This window comes from Emydura macquarii, unplaced genomic scaffold, assembly GCF_026122565.2.
Source record: "Emydura macquarii macquarii isolate MOO-44397 ecotype Brisbane River unplaced genomic scaffold, CSIRO-AGI_Emac_v2 contig_3231, whole genome shotgun sequence".
Lineage (NCBI taxonomy): Eukaryota > Metazoa > Chordata > Testudines > Chelidae > Emydura > Emydura macquarii.
In genome coordinates, this window is record NW_027133368.1 from 366,639 (window position 1) to 386,587 (window position 19,949).

At 52.9% G+C, this 19,949-nt stretch overlaps 1 pseudogene; it reads right to left on the reverse strand.

Moving 5' to 3' along the window:
- Positions 1–16,256, reverse strand: part of LOC137142564 (zinc finger protein 208-like) — a 43,375-nt pseudogene extending 27,119 nt beyond the window's left edge.
- Between the last annotated feature and the right edge of the window lie 3,693 nt (positions 16,257–19,949).

A 19,949-nucleotide genomic window follows, 5' to 3' on the forward strand; every position in this document is an offset into this window, starting at 1 on the left:
TCCATTTAACCAACTTCTCACCTAGGTGGATGTTTCTCAGGATCTCTTGAACCTCAGACCTCTCAAGACCAGGGACCCATGGCTCTTCCCCTCGTTCCAGCTGGGAGATCAGGCTGGGTTTAGGAACTGGAAAACCTGCTCCGGGGAGAGAAATGAAGTGAGATGAGTTTTACAGTTGTTCTGAAACAGCTGTTTCCAGATGTGCTGGGAGGGTGGGTGCCCTTTATAAACCAAGCGGATGGGAAAGTGTTCCTGGAGACAAACTGGGGAGGTCAGAAGGGGATTCAGGGATCTCCACACACTGGGGGATTTTATGACTCTGGCACAGCACCGTTGCATCACCTCTTACACCTTCCTAACCCTGCTGTATCTGGGACTAGTGGCTGATCCCCCTGAAATCTAAGGAATCGAGGAAAATCCCTGAGCAGAAGCTGACCTGGGCACTGCAAAGATCCCCAGCTTCTAATATCTGCAGACACAGGAATCCTTACCCAGTGAGGTCACACTCCTGTAATTCTCCTGCATGACGTCCCTGTACAGGGCTCTCTGACCGGGGTCCAGCAGAGCCCATTCCCCCTCGGTGAAATACACGGCTACCTCCTCGAAGGTCATCAGCCCCTGAAAGAAGAAATTCCCCTGCTTAGAACTGGCTGCCACAGCCACAACCCCACCAGCTCAGTGACAGAGAGAGCTGGGAACATCCTGCCCGGCCACAGACACAGAAACATTCCTGGCGGGGGAGGACAGAGGAAATTTCTGAAAGATTAGGTTAAAAAAAGGCTGTCACAGTGATGAAATCACAATGCCCAGAGCTGCCGACTCCGGTGATGTTATCGTGGGTCTCACAATATTTAGCTGGGATTTGAAACGTTCCTCACGATCTCACCATTCCTGGCAATGGAATCGCACATTTTCCCTTGTTCAACATGGCGACCCTCTCCCACTGCTTTTGGGGGTGAGGGCCTGATGCCAAAATGCCCTTACTCAAGATGGCCACCATCTCCCTCCCTGCATCATGTGGGAGGGAGGCTGGCCTGAGTGAAGGTGGCAACTGGCTCCCAGTGTTTCCAGTGGGGCTGGAGCCAGGCTGTCTGTGGGGAATGTGGCTGGGGTCTGGGGTTGGCAGCCTGGATCCGTAGCTATGAGGAACGACGGGATGTGGGGAGCTAGAGGCAGGGAGAGGAAGGGGCAGGCGAACGGGGAGTGCGGGTGTGTAGGGGGATCTGGGCAGACTGGGGAGGTTGCAGGGGACATGTGTGGGGAGGGGCGGGATGCAGAGGGGGGTGTATGGTAATGCAAGGTAATGGTGGCAGGCTGAGGAGGGATGGTGGGGGTCGGTAGGAGTGAGACTCAGGGGAAAAAGGGGGGGGATGTGTGAGGTTGAATGAAAAGGGTGCAGGTGGATGTGTGTGTGGGGAGGGGAAGTTAACCAAGGAACTTGCAGGGAGGTTGTGGGGGGCAGAAGGCAGGCTGAGGGGGTGCAGTCAGATACATGTGGGGGAGAGGGTGGCAGACAGAGGAGGACACAGAGGGACGCGTGTAGGGGCTGGTGTGACAAAGTGAGAATTTTCTGTAATATTTGTATGATGCCTATGTGTGCCTCAGTTTCCCTCTATGTTCCGCAGTGCTGCCTGGTGGGTGCAGGAGGGTTAATGCCGCTTCCACAGCAGCACAGAAGGTGTGTGGGGAAGACGTGTTGGGTATGCGTCACCTCTCTGGCTGGGTCATTGAAGGACTGGCTGGAAACCGACCCCTGTAGGAAGCGGAAGAATAATGTGATGCAAGGGTTGCGTAAGTGGCAACGGTTGGGCCTGGGGCAGTGTAACAGTAGCTAGGCCCAAGTTAGCATAAGTAGCAGCCGTCAGGCCTGGCTGTGACCTTAAGATAGAAAGCAGAAGTCATCTAGTGTAAGCTAACCGTAAAACTGGTTCAGAGCAGCTTGAAAGTAGTTAGGGTCGTAAACAACTAGCCAGAGCTTATAGTTGATTGGGTGCCAAAAGTGCAAGGAAAAACAGGGATCAATAGCCAATCCCTTAGGGGATCAGAAGGTAACCAATGAACTATATCAGAACAGGGATGACACATTGCAGCTGAGGTTCTCGCTAGACCCGTACGCACCGGGTGCTACGTGTTAGTGTTCGCTTCTGGAGCAGCTGCCTGCTGAGAGGAAATGGGCCTCCCCCGTCAGATTGTGGTAAGCACCTGACTTCCCAAATTGAACTGCTGCTGGCTTGAATGAACAGCTTCTGTAGTCAGTGACTCGTCTGTCTGCCTCCTTCTCACCAGGGAGATCTCAAAGCACAAAACCTCTGTCTCGGCGGAGTACAACCCCCAGATCAGAGGAGAACGGGACAACACAGGGGCAGCGCCAGTGGCTGGGACATTCACACCCGGCAACCAGCGACACAGGGGAAGGGGATTTTCCCCCTACTTCTGGGCTGGGAAGCTGAGCCAGCGGAGGCCCCAGCTACAGAGCAAAGGGGAAAGGTGGCAGATGCCAGGGTGAGGTGCTGCCTCTGGACAGATCCAGAGCTCTGGCCTTGGACTGACAGAGGGTCTGTCTACATGCAAAGCAAACCGCAGGGCTGGTCTGTACCAGCTGACTCGGCCTCGCAGGCTGGGACTGAGGGGATGTTTCATGCTGCCTAGACTTTGGCACCTCGGGCTGGACCCCCGGTTCTGGAGGGTCCTAGAGCCCGGTGCAGCCCAGATGTCTACACAGCAATGAAAGAGACCCACAGCCCAAGCCCCGCGAGCTGGAGTCACCTGACCCAGGCCAGCTGCGGGAGTCCAGCTGCTGTGTAGACACCCAAAGAGACAGAGCCCGCAATGGAGCCCATCCCAGCGTGGCCGGCTGATTCCCCTGGCTTGGCCAAGCTGGGCTCTGGCTTCACCTCAACCTTTGCCTCTCCTGCTAATCTCAGGGCTTCCCCGCGCTGGGTCCCAGCTGATGAATCAACCCTGCTCTGCTTGGAAAGGTGCCGGGTGTCGCTGCAACCCCTGGCTCAGCGGCACTGGTCCCTGCAGGGCGGGAAGGTCTGTGCCCAGCAATCTGGCTCAGTTGGAGTCACTGGGCAGAGTGCAGGGGGTGAATCAGGAGGGCTGGAGCCCAGGAACTCCCTCCAGACCATGCTGAGGCCGCCTGGCCTCCCCTTGTGAAGGGTGGGACCCGCTGGGGTCTGGCCCAGTGAAGGGGATGCTCCAGGTGACAGTTTAGAAGCTGGGATGGTAGCACTGATCCTGTGGATCCACAACAGCACCAGGAGGCAGACAGAGGAGGGTGCAGGAGAGTTGGGGGTGGAGGCAGGAGGCAGGCCAAAGACTGGATGGAGAACTGTGAGGAGGCAGAAGACGGAGGGATGAAGGGCACCGGGGGGGGGGTGTTTGTGGGTGGTGGGGGCAGGCAGAGGGTTGGACAGGGGGATGTGTGGGGGGTGGGGAGGCAGACTGAGCAGGGTGCAGAGGGATCTGGGTGTTGGGGGGGGCCGGGCAGGAAGTAGCTGGTCTCCGCCTCGTCTGCATGTCCCGCCCCCTCCCTTTCCTCCCCACATTCGGGCAATGCCCCCAAACCAGCAACCCCCGGACAGTCCCTACCTGAGCCGGGTCCTCTGCAGCCATATCCCTTCCCCAGCCCCGGGACGATGTGACAATCGGGGGCCAGACGTGGCTGTCACTCCGCAGCCTGCCGGGTGCGAAGGGCAGTGGGGAGGTTGCTGAGGGGGTTTTAGTCCAGTTCGCTCCCTGACCATCAAAGGGCTTCCCCCACCTTCACCCGGAGCCTCTGCGCCCTGGGCAGCGGGTCAGGCTCGGTCCCAGCCCAGAGCCACAGAGCCCGGCCCGGGGACAGACAGGAGAGACTCGTCCCGCCGCACCCTTCGCTGGGGCTTTTCCCCCCACAGATCCCCCAGCGCTTTACCCTGGGCCCGGCCCGTTCCCCGGGGCTCCCCTCACCTGCAGCCTCCGGCTCGGGAGCTGGGGTCGGCAGAGCCCGGGGCTGCCCCAGGGGCTGGTTCCAGCCAGCGGAGAAAGTCCCCCACGGGCTGGCCACAGAGGGGTTAATGCAGGTCTCTGCCCGGCACAGACCCCGCTGGGGAGCAGCCGCTGACGAGCCCGGCTCTGAGTCCCCAGATCACAATGGAGGCAGCGCTGGTACAGTCAGACTAGAAAGTCCCTCTGATCCAGGAAGCTCAACCCCTGAGATCCTGAGCAGAGACCGGGACAGCGTTAACAGCCTCCTCCCTCAGTCTCAAACGCAGGCCTGCCCCCGCCTCCAGACAGGAATTAACGATCTTAATTAAAATCGACAGGCTGATTACACACCTACAAGGCTATTAACACCTGGCTGACTGATAGGTCTCCAAGTGTCTTTGTAAATAGGGGGAAGCATCAGTAAGTGGTTGTGTTTCCAAGGGGGGGCCCACGGGATCTGTTCTTGGCCCTGCACTATTTAACTTTTCTATCAATGCCCTGGGAGAAACCATAAAATCATCACTGACAAAGCTGGCAGATGACACAAGATTGGGGGAGTGGTACACAGTGAGAAGGGCGGGTCACTGATTCGGAGCAAGCTGGATGGCTTGGGAAACTGGACATAGCAAACAATAGGGGTTTTAATGCGGCTAAATATAAATGTGTCATCTAGGAACACACAATGTCGGCCATGCTGGCTATCCTGGGAGCAGGGATTCTGTAAAAGATTTGGGGGTTGTGGCAGATAATGAGCTGCACATAAGCAAATGCGATCTTGGGCTGCATCAACAGGGGAATCTGGAGCGGAAGTGGAGAGGTTCTTTTATCTGCGCATTTGGCCCTGGTGCAACTGCTGCTGGAAGACTGGGTCCGGTTCTGGTGTCCAAGGGCTTAGTTTGTGGTGAGGGCAGTGGAGGCCTTTGCACCCCCAAATGCAAGCCTCAGACAGGTGTGCAACACTGGTCATCTCCCCCCCCATCCACGCAGGAGCACCATTTAGGGAGGACAGGGTGCACCTGCCCCCCAACAAGTTTTGCACCACAAGTTTTGCCTGTTCATGGCACACAGCCCAGCCTCAGCCTTACCTGCATCACATTGCAACCAGCTCCCCTCCTCCAGGAGCCAAGGTTCTGACTTTGCAGGTCAGATTTTGCGACCCGTAGCACTTACTGGCATATGGAGATGTTCTTTTTTGCCACCCTGTCGGAAGTTGCTATCTTTCTCAGTGATCCAGGGGTAGCAAATTCTGAAGGACGGGGTACCTCTGTCACAATTTGCTACCTTGACACATTGGTTCTTTAACTGGCTTCCTGCTTCTGATGTACTTTACCTTTTTTTTTTTCCTGTTCCTTTTTGAGTCTTTGGCGAGCTGTTCTTCAAATACCTTTTCGGGCTTCCTAAGGCCTGGTCTACACTGGCAATGGAGATCGACGGCGTTACGTCGACCCCCTAAAGTATGTATCTCTACCGGCACGTAAGTTCCGTTGGCCTAAATCACGGTAAAAGTCAACCTAATAAAACCACCTCTGCAAGTCGAATTCCGTGCAGAAGAGGCTAACTAAGCTGAAGGAAATGACCAGGGACGAAATGGAGTTAGATTTCTATTTCAGGCAAACATTCTGGCGAGAAGTTTTGAGAGGACAATGTGCCATTGGAAAATATCATCTCTTCCCCGAATGTCTCCTATCTTAACCTGGGCTATGGCTGAGGAAGCCTGGCTGAATCAGAGGGGGGACTCCCAGCTGGGGTGGTACTGGGAAGGAGGGACCAAGCTCTGTGTTGCCCAAATTACATAACCAAGATAACATGCTGCCCTTCAGTAAGCTGCTGCCTGGGATCCCTGGAAAGCTACTGGAACTACAATCAATGTGTAAATGCCTAGAGGATAGCAGAGCTTATAAGAAATAGGTAACATGGATTTGTCAGGAACATATCATGACAAGTCAACCGAATGTCCTTCTTTGACAGGGTTATCTGCCTTGTGGATAAGGGGGACAGAGTTGACATAATATAGTCTGATGTTAGTAAAGCTTTCAACACAGTCCCACATGACAGTCGCAGAAGCAAACAAGGGACATTTTTTTAAAAGGCTTCAAAGGTGAAGTGGGTGATTAGCATTCCCCTCACCTATAGTACTTTGTAGGAAATCCGCTTAACATGTATTGATCCAAAAAGCCTTGGGAAGCTCCCAATTTCTTCCCGAGTTTGCATTAGTCAGGGCAGATCTGCACTTAAAACGAAGCATGGGGCCACCTGCACTGTGGTAGCACTTAAGTGACCATACTCCTACGCTGATGGGAGAGAGGTCTTAGCCCTGACCCCAGCACCCTCCCACTCTCCCACTGTCAGTCCCAGCCTCTCCTGGATCATATGGATTATCTGCCCTGATGGCTTTCCCCAACCCCCGTTGGCTTTTCCAACTCTGGGCCCTTACTCCCCTAGAGCTCCCAGAGCCTGGTCTGTTTCCCTCCAGCTCACACAATGCCCCAGAGCTGTTATGAACACCTGCACGGAGACATGTGGGCTGGTAATTTCAGACAGTAACAAACACATGGGATGTTCAGGTTGGTGGCTGCATTTGTCCACTCTCCTCTAGAACAGGTCCAGGGCAGGGGCTGAGATCAGAGCCCTAGTGCTGGGCTTTGATGGACCACAGAGACCACCAGGAATCTGGAAGTAGGATCCAGGCACCTGAAAGAAAGTGCACATCTGGGATGGAGCCTGGCCAAGGTATCTGAGAGCCCTGCAGCTGCTCTATGTCCATGGGAAATGTCATAATTCTGCACCGGAGTCACTGGATTCCTCACTGAGCTGTGTATGGAAGAGAGAGATGGGACAGATCCTGGAGATGCTGCTGGGAAGGAGACGAGGCTGCTCCCCATCTGGAAATGTCCATCTATCCATCCTCTCCAGCTCTGAGTGTCCTCTGTAGCTCATACCCAGCTATGGCTCCTGGATTCTGCCTCTGTGGATGCTTCTCTCTTGCACCAATTAAATCCCTTGTAGAAGGGAAGGGAAGACCCAAAGATTGGGCCCAGAGGCAGTCAGAGCTGCAAGACCAAAACCATGCATGTGCCTTCTACAGCTGGATGGGCAGAGACATCAGTGAAAGGGCTGAATATGGAAGAATGAGTGATTCCTGCAGAGGGGGACAACACACCCACTCTGGGACACTTTGCCTTTCTCCCTCCCAGAGCTGAAGGACCAATGAAATTCCCAGACTGCCCAGGAAAATGAGAGATTGGCAAGCAAAGATTTATTTGAATTCTATTTTTTTTTAAAAGGAAGTAATTGAGCAATATTGAGAAAATAATTCAATGAGCAATGAAGAGTCCACTGACACCCGACTTTACAGAAATGTAAGACCTCTCCTCACCCCCACCATGCAGAAACGGAGAAAATGCCTCGCAGGCCTGCAATTTCAAGAATAATCCCAGTGTGCGACAATATGAACCAAACCCCTGCCTGAAAACAGGGACAAGGCCATCCAGCTAAACCCTTTGGCTCAATAAAAGCCTCCCCCCTGACACAGAGAGCCAGGAAGGGATGACAATGTGTCAGAGAATAATGCAATACAGTAAATAATATCATTCCCCTGGTGCCTCTGTCCTCCTGAGCCACTGAACACAGTAATTAGGGGCGCCACTTGACTCCCTAGGGAGCTGGGCAAATGTTATTATCCCCATCGATCCTCCCATCTTTCCAGACGCAGACAGAGGAGGGGCAGTGGCTGGCACTATTCCATGTGCAGTTTCATGTGGAATATTAGAGAGATCTTGGTCTTGAACCTTTCCCCACAGATGGAACATTCATAGGGGAATCTCCCGTGTGCCTTCTCCGATGGTCATTGAGGCTAGATTTATGTCTGAAGCTTTTCCCGCAGTCAGGGCAGTTATAGGGTCTCTCTCCTGTGTGGATTCTCCGATGGTCAATAAGGTGAGAGCTCTGACTGAAGCTTTGTCCACAGTCAGGACAGCTGTAGGGTTTTTCTCCTGTGTGGACTCTCAGATGTATAATAAGGTATGAGGTGTAAGCGAAGCTTTCTCCGCACGTGGGGCATCCATAGGGTCTCTCCCCAGTGTGAATCCTCCGATGTCTAGTAACGTGGGCGCTCTGCGTGAAGGTTTTTCCACAGTCGGGGCATTTATGGCATTTCTCACCTGTGTGGACCCTCTGATGTACAGTAAGGGCTGACTTGTGACTGAAGCTTTTCCCGCAGTCAGGGCACTTATAGGGTCTCTCTCCTGTATGGGTCCGCTTATGTTTATAAAGGCTTGAGTGGGCATTGAATTGTTTCCCACACTCAGGACAGTTATAGGGTGTCTCACCTGTGTGGACCCTCTGATGTACTATAAGGGCTGACCTCTGATTGAAGCTTTTCCCACAGTTGAGGCACTTATAGGGTCTCTCTCCTGTATGGATTCGCTTATGTTTATAAAGGTTTGACTGGTCATTGAATTGTTTCCCACACTCAGGGCAGTTATATGGGGTCTCTCCTGTGTGGATTCTCTGATGTCTAATGAGACTTCGTCTAGAACTGAAGCTTTTCCTGCATTCAGCACATTCATACCATTTCTCTTTAGTGCAGGTTTTCGGCTGGATCGTGGCCCCATTAGGATTTCCCATAACTCCCCCTCGGCGAGTGGATTCATGCAGTGTCTTCTCTGAGGGGTTTCCCTGCTGCTTCTCTGGCCTGCGCTGACTTTTGTGGGTTTCTCGCTGCTCAGGACTCTGGGAATCATCCCCTTCAGAACTTTCCAGCCACGTTCCCTTCAGTTCCATTCGCTTGGGACCTTCCAGACAAGGATTCACTCGGTTGCTCTCACTCACCATCTCATCACCTGCTGGAACAGAGAGAGAATCCGGACAGGAGTCATTTCCTGTGCTGGGGGAAAGAGGAGGCCAGAAAAAGGCTGGGGAAAAGCCGACAAGTGCAGAGGAGCACGTGGTGTGGACAGAGACATCCCTTAGGGGAAGATCTATTATTGGAGATTCCCTATGTCCTAGTAAGGAGGAGAGAATGGAAGAGAATAAAACATGGTTAAGATCTGATGAGAAACAGTCAAATGAAAAAGAGTCCCATTCAATTACATCACAGAAAGGCAGACAGCTAAAAAGAGACTATTTTTTCAAGTGCTTATATACAAATGCTAGAAGTCTAAGTACTAAGATGGGTGAATTGGAATGCCTTGTATTAAATGAGTATATTGATTCCTGCAGAGGGAGAGAACGCACCCACTCTGGGCCACTTTGCCTCTCTCCCTCCCAGAGCTCAAGGACCAGCGAAATTCCCAGGCTGCTCAGGAAAATGAGAGATTGGCAAGAAAAGTTTTATTTGCATCTTATTTGCAGAAAAAAACAAATAATTGAACAGTATTGAGAAAATAATGCAATGAGCAGTAAAGACTCCACTGACATCTTTACTTTCCAGAAATGTAAGACCCTTCCCTCTCCTTCCATCATGCAGAAACAGGAAGAAAATGCCTCCAGGTGCAGCGGTTTCTAGCATAATCCTAGTGTGTGACAATGTGAAGCGAGCCCCTATCTGAAAACAGGGACAAGAAAATCCAGCTAAACCGTTCAGCTCAGTGAAAGCCTCCCCCGGACAGAGAGAGCCAGGAAGGGATGGGAGAGTGTCAGAGAATAATGCAATACAGTAATAATAATAATAATCTCACTCTCCTGGTGTCTCCGTCCTTCTGAGCCACTGAACACACAGTAATTAGTCGTGCCAATTGACTCCTTAGGGAGTTGGGCAGCTGTTATTGTCCCCATCGATCCTCCAGGAGGGGAAGTGGTTATCACTATTCTAAATGGAGTTTCATGTGGAATATTAGAGAGGTCGCGGTCACGTACGTTTCCCCTCAGATGGAACATTCATAGGGGCACTCTCCCGTGTGTATTCTCTGATGTCTAATAAGGTTCGATTTACGACTGAAGTTTTTCCCACAGTCCGGGCAGTTATAGGGTCTCTCTCCTGTGTGGCTTCTCCAATGGACATTGAAGCCAGATTTTTTTCTGAAGCTTTGCCCACAGTCAGGGCAGTTATAGGGTCTCTCTCCTGTGTGGATTCTCCGATGGTCAGTAAGGTGATGGCTGTGACTGAAGCTTTTTCCACAGTCGGGGCAGATATAGGGTTTTTCTCCTGTGTGGACTCTTAGATGTATACTAAGGGATGAGGTGCAAGAGAAGCTTTCTCCACACTCGGGGCATCCATAAGGTCTCTCACCCGTGTGAATCCTCCGATGTTTAGTAAGATTTCCGTTTTGAGTGAAGGTTTTTCCACAGTCAGGGCATTTATGGCATTTCTCTCCTGTGTGGATCCTCTGATGTGTAATAAGGCCTGAGCTCTGAGTGAAGCTTTTCCCACAGTAATGGCACTTATATGGTTTCTCTCCTGTATGGATTCTCTGATGTCTTATAAGGGTTGATTCGTCACTGAATTGTTTCCCACATTCAGGGCAGTTATAGGGGGTCTCGCCTGTGTGGATTCTCTGATGTCTAATAAGATGGTATCCAGAACTGAAGCTTTTCCTGCACTCCGCACATTCATACCGCTTCTCCTTAGTGCAGGTTCTCGGCTGGATCGTGGCCTCATCAGGATCTTCCAGACCTCCACCTCGGGGAGTGGATTCATCCAGTGTCTTCCCTGGGGGGTGTCCCTGCTGCGTCTCTGGCCTGCACTGTGTTTCATGGGGTTCTTGCTGCTCAGGACTCTGGGAATCATCCCGCTCAGGAGTTTCCAGCAATATCCCTTTTGGTTCCATTGGCTCAGGACCTTCCAGACTAGGATTCTCTTTGTTGCTCTCACTCACCATCTCATCACCTGCTGGAACAGAGAGAGAACCCGGACAGGAGTCATTCCCTGTGCTGGGAGAAAGGGGAGGTCAGAAAAGAGAACAGGAAAGTGGAGAAACAAACCAAAATAACTGCTGGGAAGACTGACAAATCAGAAGTTTAATCCACAGCAAACCCTTCCCCGAAAGAGAGAAGGGAAAAAATACCTACCTGTCTGTCCTGTATTTGTTGTTATTCGAGATGTTGCACGTCTATTCCACTTCACGTCTATTCTTCTTTAGGGGTGTGCACGCTGAGTACACTGTAGTCACAGAGTTTCCTGTAGTGGTATCCATCGGGGAGGCACATATGCTGTAGATGACCTCATGCATCCAGGCGAGAGGATGAAGAGCAGATCTGCCCTGGCACCATGACGGTTCGTTTGCACCAGCATCCTAACATAATGGACTGTGAAGCAGAAGGGCGGAGGGTGGGTTGTGGAATAGACTTGTGCAACGCTTCCTGGAAAACAATAGTTATAATAAATGTATCCAATTTCTTTTTCTTTCAGTGATTACAAATGTGTAGTCCACTTCAGGTGACTCCCAAGCAGTGGAGGAGGAGGGTTCAGAGTCTGTCTGAAAAACAACTACAGACCAGCCTTCCCAAAACCAGCACAGTCTCTGGCAGTGGCTGATGTGGTGCAGTGCTTGGGAACAGTGTGAACTGAAGACCAGGTCGCTGCTCTGCAGGTAGCTGGTATGAAATGTCCTTTAGAAAAGCTGCAGAAGCTCTCACAGAACGTGCAGTGAGCCTGGAAGGTGGTTTTCACTTTGCAACATCAGGACGTGTAGTGATACGAGAGGTGATCATCCAGTAATTCACCATAAGGTAACCTCCTGCCCTTTCATTCTCTCTACACAGGAAACAAATAATTGATGCAAATACGGAACCTGCTTTGTTCTGTCCAGATAAAAGACAAGGGCCCAGCAGACCTCTAGCAAATGATGTTTCTCTTCAAGCTGATGTGAATGTGGTTTGGGGGGAAAGGAAGGGCAAAAAGATGGTTTGATTGAGATGGAAATCAGTAATCACCTTAGATAACGGACTTTGGATGAGGCCTCAAAAAACTTTATCCTTATGAAATAGCAGAACCAGGGTTGGGGGGCGTGGTATGAAATTAATGCTTGTGGTTTCTGAACCCCTCTAGTGGAAGGAACTGCCACTACAAAGGCTCCCTGAGCTGATTAATTAGGCAGGCCACTCATCTGGTATTAAACCAGGCAGTCCTGCTTTTCTAGGGTGTCCCCCCCATTCAGTACTCAGACAAAACTGGTTTCATCCATAGTGAAGAATGCATCTGCCCCTGCTACTGTGACCTCTCATACGAGGTCACGCTGGTGGGGGGGGGGCGGTGGTGCGCTCTTAAAAATTCCACCCCCCACGCAGTGTGAGCTCCCCCACACCAGGCATGAGAGGTCACGTCGGTGGGGTCATGTCAGCAGGGACAGGCACGGGCCGTTCCCAGAAATACCAGAATGTCCGGTATTCCGGGAACATGTGAGTGGCCACCCTAAAATAAGTACCGAAGAGGGCAAAAAGCCATCGGCTCAAAAGACCCCATAGAGCAGACAACGCTAAATTCAAATCTCGGGGGTGCTGGCTCTGTAACTTGGGAGAAAAAGACTATTTGTTCCTTTCACAAACCTTATTGACACAGTGTGTCTTCACAGCACAGCCAGCTTGAGTTATAACATGAGTCTTACCCCAAACTCAACTCCCACCCACACAACATTTCTTGGAAAACAGTCTGGAGAAGCCAGCGCAGGGGCTGGAGGGATGATGTGCTGGTTCCAGTACAGCTGTTGCATGCATGGGTATGATACAGGGTTCATTTGCAAGATCATGGAGATCGACGTGTAGATCTACCAGTGCGTATCATCACCATCCAATGCTCTATAGTGTCACCGAAGAATGTACTGGAGAGAATCTAGAATTCCCTCTAGAGTAAGGGTTCTTCTTCTGTATCTCCTGATGAATATGGGCAGTCGGTTGCCATCGGTGGTGTGAAGTGTCGGGTACTGATGGCTTGAGTCCTACAGGAAACATCTGTGCCCAAGAAACTGATATTGGAGGCTTCAAAGGCACTGAGGACGCCATGGCTGATGATTTCGGTCCTACAGTTATTCTAGCCAGTGCTGAGGGTAGCACCAGCTGCAATAAAGGCTGTACCCCATGTGTCAGGTCTTCTTGCAGCAAAGTGGAATCCGGCATTGACAAACAGAGCAAATCTCATGATGTTGCATGAGCATCAGGTGTCATGAGTACCAATAATGTTTATGGCAGTACCAAAGTTGATGCCTCTAATAAATTGTCAGAGCCATTCTCAGGGATACATGCCCTGGTCCCGGAGTCAACGGCTGGATTTCCTGCTCTGATTCACTGGTGGTACCAGGGAGCAGCTAGTCTCTACCTGCGCTCTAACATTGGTACTTGACAGTTCCCATGAGGCCTCTGCTGAGGCTTTTCAGTTCCCAGAGTCTGATTTGGAAGAAGAAGACGACTTCTTTGATTCACAAGTCAAGTCTTGCCCTGAGACTGACTTGCAGCTCTTACAAGACATGGTGGGAGAAAGGGGAACAATTCCTCCTCTCTTGTGTCAGACACTCTGACTTCAAGCCATGAGGCAAGTCACAAAGATCCATAGGAGAACTCCAGGCCAAGGACAAAGTACTGGACTCCAGAAGAGCGAGGTCCGAGGTGGGATGCAGAGCACGTTCCATAAGGTAATCCTTTATCCTTACGTCCCCAGGTTTTTGTGCTCTTCTCTTGAAAGATCTACAAACAGAGCCCTTGTCTCCAACATGCCCCTCACCAAGGCAAAATAAAGAATGCACGTAAGGGTCACTTATAGGATTAGACACCCTGCTAGTGAGACAGTGCTGACATGCAGGAGAATTTGGCATAACCAAGCCTCCCCAGTACCAGGGAAAAGAGTCCCAGAGAAAAACCGAGAACAAAAGCTTTATAAAATAAGAAACAAATCTCCGGTGGGAAAACCATGGGTACATAATGAGCTATCAGAACTATTGACAAGGGAAAAAAGTTTCCTCAGAAGAAAAAAGGGAAACCGTGAGCAACAGCCGATGGAGAGTTAAGACCACCAGACACAGGTGGTGAGAAGGAGCTGAGGAGATGCTGTGGCAGCTCCACCTTTTATTCCTTTGCCTGGATGGAGGATGACATGCACGGCAAACCGACAGGTACCACTAGGGAAAGCTCTCTGGCTACAGTTCACTGGACACGCGCACACCTGGTAGAAGAACAGTCAATTATACTGCACCTCCCATCTGAACACTCGGGGCAAGGGGCTACTGCCAGGTGTCAGTCAGGGTGCGTGGAAAGTCAGAAATCACATCTGTCAGGAGGACACAACACCTGCTGGGCACAAGCCTGACCTGGGGGAAAGGAGTTAGAACTGCAGGAGTTCAAAGAGCCTGTGTGGGATTCCCAGCACTATAAATCAATGACATATGGTTTCCACATCTGTTTAATCCATTTCTCACCTGTTTGGATGTTTTGCAGAATCTCTCTAGCCTCCAACCTCTGGAGATCGGGGACCCATGGCTCTTCTCCTCGTTCCAGTTGGGAGATCATGCCGGGTTTGGAAATTGGAAAACCTGGTGCAGGAGAAGAAAGGAAGGAAGATCAGAATTTTTCAGTTGTTCTGAGAGAGCTGTTTCCAGATATACTGGGTAGGTGGGTGTCCTTGTATAAACCCAACAGATGAGGAAATCTTCCTGGAGACCCTTTGGGGAGAGCAGAGGGGGATTCAGGGATCTCCACACACCGGGGGATTTTATGACTCTGGCAAACTCTTTACACCTTCCTAACCCTGCTGAGCCTGGGCCTGATCCACCTGAAATCTAAGGAATTGAGGAAAAACCCTGAGCAGAAGCCGACCTGGGTACTTTAAAGATCCCCAGCTTCTAACACCTGCAGGCACAGGAATCCTTACCCAATGAGGTCACGTTCCTGTAATTCTCCTGCATCACGTCCTTGTAGAGGGCTCTCTGACCCGGGTCCAGCAGAGCCCATTCCCCCTCGGTGAAATACATGGCCACCTCCTCAAAGGTCATGTGCACCTGTATGAACAACAAGAGTCCCCTGCTCAGAACCGGCTGCCCCGGCCACAACCCCGCCCGCTCAGTCACAGAGAGAGCTGGGAACATCCCCCCCCCCCGGCCACAGACACAGAAACATTCCTGGTGGGAGGGAAATGAGGGGCCAGGAATTTCTGAAAGATTAGATTAAAAACAGGCTGTCACGGTGGTGAAATCACAATGCCCTGAGCTGCTGACTCCGGTGGTTTTATAACGTGTCTCACTATATTTAGCTGGGCCGTTTCCCAAGATCTCACCATTTTCCCTTGTTCTACATGGCCGCCCTCTCCCACTGCTTTTGGGGGTGAGGGCCTGATGCCAAAATGCCCTTACTCAAGATGGCCACCATCTCTGTGTGGCATGTGGGAGGGAGGCTGGCCCGAGTGAAGGTGGCCACCGACTCCCAGTGTTTCCAGTGGGGCTGAAGCCAGGCTGTCGGTGGGGAACGTGGCTGGGCTCTGGGGTTGGCAGCCTGGATCTGCAGCTAGGAGGCAGACCAAAGACGGTGCAGGGGGATTTGAGGGTGGAGGCAGAAGGTAGAACAAAGATTGGAGAGGAAGATGGGGGTGGGCAGCAGGAGATAGATGAAGCAGAGCACACAGGAATGTGTTCGTAGGGGGTGGGGGAAGCAGACGGGGGATGTCAGGGTGAGGAGGCAGACAGAGGAGGGCATGCAGGGATCTGTGTATTGCAGGGGACTGGCAGGAAGTAGCTGGAGGAATCCTCAGGGGGACATGAGGGCAAAGTGGGGAGGGAACAGGAGATGCTGAAGATATGGGGGGGAGGGTTGACAGGCACACTGGACAGGGGGGTTTATTTCCTAAAAGCCTGCCTTATTCAGGCCCATCTCCTGACATTAAAGGCCGCCCAACAGGAATTTCATTTCCTGGTCTCCTCCTCTTCTGCATTTCCTGCTCCCTCCCCTTTTCCATCCCCCACACAGACAAAACCCCCGGACAGTCCCTACCTGAGCCGGGTCCACTGCAGCCATTTCCCTTCCCCGGCCCCGGGGCGAGGTGACAATCTGGGGTGCAGCTTCGGTGTCACTCCGCAGCCTGCCGGGTGCGAAGGGCATTGGGGAGGTTGCTGAGGGGGTTTCAGTCCAGTTCGCTCCCTGACCCCCCCAGGCCCTTCCCCCGCGCACAGCCGCTCCAGACTCTGCCGGGCCGGGAAATCTCTCCGCCATTCCCAGCGCTCTGGTGGCCGGGATCAGCCTTTCCATTGGCTCCGCAATTCTTTCCCACGCACCCTCTGCTCCCCGCCAGCCGCATGTGCGCACTGCAGCGCCGAGCACAGGAAAGCCCCGCGGGGGAGCCACATTCGGGGCGCTCCTGGGGGCAGATTTTGTCTCTGGGTTTCCGGCAGTGTCTGTTTTCTAGGGTTACCCACTGACCCAGCCTCACGCCCCTCCCCCGCCTTCCCTTTGCTCTTCCCTTGGGACCATCAAAGGGCTTCCCCCACCTTCACCCGGAGCCTCAGCGCCCCTGGGCAGCGGGTCACGCTCAGTCCCAGAGCCCAGAGCCCGGCCCGGGGACAGACAGGAGAGACTCGTCCCGCCGCACCCTTCGCTGGGGCTTTTCCCCCACAGATCCCCCAGCGCTTTACACTGGGCCCGGCCCGTTCCCCGGGGCTCCCCTCACCTGCAGCCTCCGGCTCGGGAGCTGGTGTCGGCAGAGCCCGGGGCTGCCCCAATGGCTGGTTCCAGCCAGCGGAGAAAGTCCCCCCCGGGCTGGGCACAGAGGGGTTAATGCAGGTCTCTGCCCGGCCCAGACCCCGCTGGGGAGCAGGGGTTAGACGAGCCCGGCTCTGAGTCCCCAGATCACAATGGAGGCAGCGCTGGCCCCGTCACTCTGCAAGTGTCTGACCCAGGAAGCTCAACCCCTGAGATCCTGAGCAGAGACCGGGACAGCGTTAGCAGCCTCCTCCCTTAGCAACAAACACAGGCCTGCCGTTCCCCCTCCCCTCCCTCCTCCGGCCTTCCAGACAGGAATTAACCATCTTGATGAAAATGGACAGGCTGATGACACAAGTACAAGGCTATGACATGAACACGGCACACACAGTCGATGGATTAACACCTGGCTGACTGATAGGTCTCAAAGTGTCTTTGTAAATAGGGGGAAGCATCATTAAGTGGTTGTGTTTCTAAGGTGGAGGGGGGGGGGCCACGGGATCCGTTCTTGGCCCTGCACTATTTAACTTTTCTATCAATGCCCTGGGAGAAAACATAAAATCAGCACCGATAATGTTAGCAGATGACACAAGATTGGGGGGGTGGTAAATCATGAGAAGGGCAGATCACTGGTTCAGGGCAAGCTGGATGGCTTGGGAAACTCATTACCTCAAAATTTAAGCTGTGGGGCGCCTCTAGAATACTCTGCCCATCACCCCCTAATCTGGTTTTCCTGGGGTGTGAGTCTCCAGGGTCGTTAAGGAAACACTTGAAGGACACGGATCTAACCATCCGCTAAAGTGATTGACACAGGCAGGATGCTTTCAAAAACATGGTGTCTTTCATTGAGATAATTTATAATCCTACCACAATGGAATACTGCCCTGGGGAATTCTGCACCAAGAAAATCAAAGTCCTGCCAATGTTATTTGTCAATAGATACATGTGGGGGCTCCCGCACGGCGGTGGGGAGCACAGGCCACTGGCTGCATGGAGGTGGGAGATCCTCCTGCGGTCCCCATCTCATCCCCAGGCCGGAGATTCGGGGATGAGGCTACACCTGACCCTGACACAGCCACAGCGCAAGGACTGGGGCCACCCCAGAAACACCTCGGAGCCCTGCCTCTCTGCACCAGGCTCAGGGTGAGAGGGTTCTGTGTGGGGCAATCTGGGTGCCAGCAGCTCAGTGGGGGATCTGGATGCACAGAGGCTCTGGGGCTTTGGGTGTGGGGGATGGGACTCAGCAGGGGGGTCTGAGGGGCTCAGCAGGGGGTCCGGGTGCTGGGGGAGTGGAGCTTGGTAGGGTGGGGATCCAGATGCAGTTGATTGGGGCTCAGGTGTGGGGGGCTCGTTGGGGTGGTTCAGGTGCCGGAAAATGTGGGGCTCATCGGGGTGGGGATTCAATGGGCCTGCGTAACGGGGGAGCCCCTGCTGCTGCTGCTGAGGAGATGCCGTATGCCGGGCTCCCTCTTCCCAATCCCATCTCCCTTCCCCACTGTCCCCTGCCCCATCCCCCCTTCCTCTCCCCATTGTCCCCTGCCCGTCCCCTGGGCCCTCCCCTCAGTCTCATATCCCCCTCCCCCATCCCACCCACTTCCTTTCCCACTACCTCTTCCCCCATCTCTGTCCCCCCATTTTCCCCCACAGCGCCCTGCCCCACTTACCCAGCCCCACCGCCGGCACCGACACTGTTGTACAGAAAACAGGACTGGCTCCCAACACACAGAAAGGGAACACGACCGGCACCAGGACCCAGGAGGTGGTGTCCAGCTGCATAGTCAGCAGGGGAGCAGAGCAGCACCCTCCTTAAGACGGGCTGCTCTGCTCTCTCAGAAATGTTGGGGGGCAGTGGCACAAGACCCTGCATGCCCCCCATGCCTCACTGCCCCCCCCAAACTATGCCCAGTGGGTGCCCCCATCCCTGCATGCCTTCACTTTGCTTCCCCATCATTTTCTGCAGGGGAGCAAAGAAATTCTGCAGAGGGACATGAATTCTGCACCTGCGCAGAATTCCCCCCGGGGGTAAATATAATGTAAAATCCTACACAAATCCCTGATTGCAAGCTCGGAGAACATTTAAACCAGACTGACAGAGAATGGAAATGATTTTAAGCGTTGCGCTGTGTAACGGATGGCCGGTCCGCTATAGATGGCTGACAGCAGTTCTTAAACATGCTCTAAATTTTACACAGGCAAGTTTAATTAATACGTGTTTATGCATTGTTATTAACACACACACACACTAATACCATGTGCTACCCTAGATTATGCTTATGCAATGCGATAATTTAAAACTAGCAGGCTTACTGTATAACTCCTTTGGCAAACTTCTTTAGTCGCTGTTGTTTGCTCAGTGCCAGTTTCATTCCACTCCCGTCTTCTTCTCTCTCTGCAGCAGCAATTCTTGCTAGCTTCTGACTTCCTCATCTGTCCTCACCGGATTGCTCTTTCTGCTAAGGACTTCTGTACTGTGCTATTGGCTGTCAGGTCTTTTTGTCTGGGCATGTGTTATTGCTAAACCTCCTTGGACACTTGCCAGGACTTTGCACATGCTCACTCAGAGGTGACAAACGGGGTCGGATCATATGCCCTCCCTCCAGATTTCTGCAGGTGCCAAACTGTCCTTGTGGCCTGCCGGCAGGAGAGAGGAGCTCTGTCCTTCTCCCGCTGCGCCTCCCCCCGGCACATTTCCGGCTTGCTCGATTCCTCTCCCTGGCAGCCAGGCCCAGGTGGGGATCCGTACGGAGCCACTTCTCATGCCGGCTGACTCGTAGACTTTAAGATCAGAAGGGACCATTATGATCATCTGGTCTGACCTCCTGCACAATGCAGGCCACAGAACCTCACCTACCCACTCCTGTAATAGACCCTTCATCTATGATTGAGTTATTGAAATCCTCCAGTAATGGTTTAAAGATTTCAAGGTACAGAGAATCCACCAGCAAGTGAGCCGTGCCCCGTGCTGCAGAGGAAGGTGAAAAACCCGCAGAGCCTCTGCCAATCTGCCCTAGGGGAAAATTCCTCCCCGACCCTAAATATGGCGATCAGTTCAACCCTGAGCATGTGGGCAAGACTCACCAGCCAGACACCCAGAAAGAATTCTCTGTAGTAACTCAGAACCCACCCCGTCAAACGTCCCATCACAGGCCATTGGGCATATTTACCACCAGTAGTCAAAGATCAGTCAATTGCCAAATTAGGCTGTCCCAGCACCCCATCTCTGCTCAGGTCACTGCCTCTGGGCAATGCGGCCGCTGCCTGCGAGAACCAAGTTAGGGAGGCGGCAGCAGCCCACTTCTTCCACTGCCCACCTGGGCCCAGCTGCCGGGGACAGGGGCCAAGCGACCCAGAAACGTGCTGTGGGGGAA